A 556-nucleotide genomic window follows, 5' to 3' on the forward strand; every position below is an offset into this window, starting at 1 on the left:
CATTTTTCTGGCTCCATCTCCTCCATACATGTTTCTGTGCTCAGTGTGAAGTGGGCGGTCCTTCACTGGTGGCCATGTGACCTCTATAAACTACATTTCCCACAAGCCCCGGCTTCTTCTCCAGACTCACTGCTCTCATCCGTGTAAAGCTATATTAGCTGCTCCTCCATTACTTTGTGATAGGAGTAGTGATAGGAGGTTCTGTGTATAGTCCAACCGCCCTCCATCCTACAATACTGTGTGTTTTAGATATTTTTCCCCTGTGTGTCCTCTAGTATCTCTTTGCTGCCCATAGCAACCAATCACAGCGCAGGTTTCATTTTACCGGAGCTGTTTAAAACATTAGAGCTCAGCTCTGATTGGTCGCTATGGGCAACAGAGACAGTTTCTCTTTCAGACAGTGTGTCGATGAAGGCCTAGTTGTATTTATATTGTATGTATAGGCAGGAGGCGGCCATTATAACAAATATTAACATAAATATTCATGCTTTATATGAGGAAGAAACAGTGGTTTAGTTGCTGGTATGTCTGTGCTCGTTCTTCTTTACAGCACTTT

This window comes from Anomaloglossus baeobatrachus, unplaced genomic scaffold (genome assembly GCF_048569485.1).
Source record: "Anomaloglossus baeobatrachus isolate aAnoBae1 unplaced genomic scaffold, aAnoBae1.hap1 Scaffold_4037, whole genome shotgun sequence".
In the NCBI taxonomy this organism is placed as follows: domain Eukaryota; kingdom Metazoa; phylum Chordata; class Amphibia; order Anura; family Aromobatidae; genus Anomaloglossus; species Anomaloglossus baeobatrachus.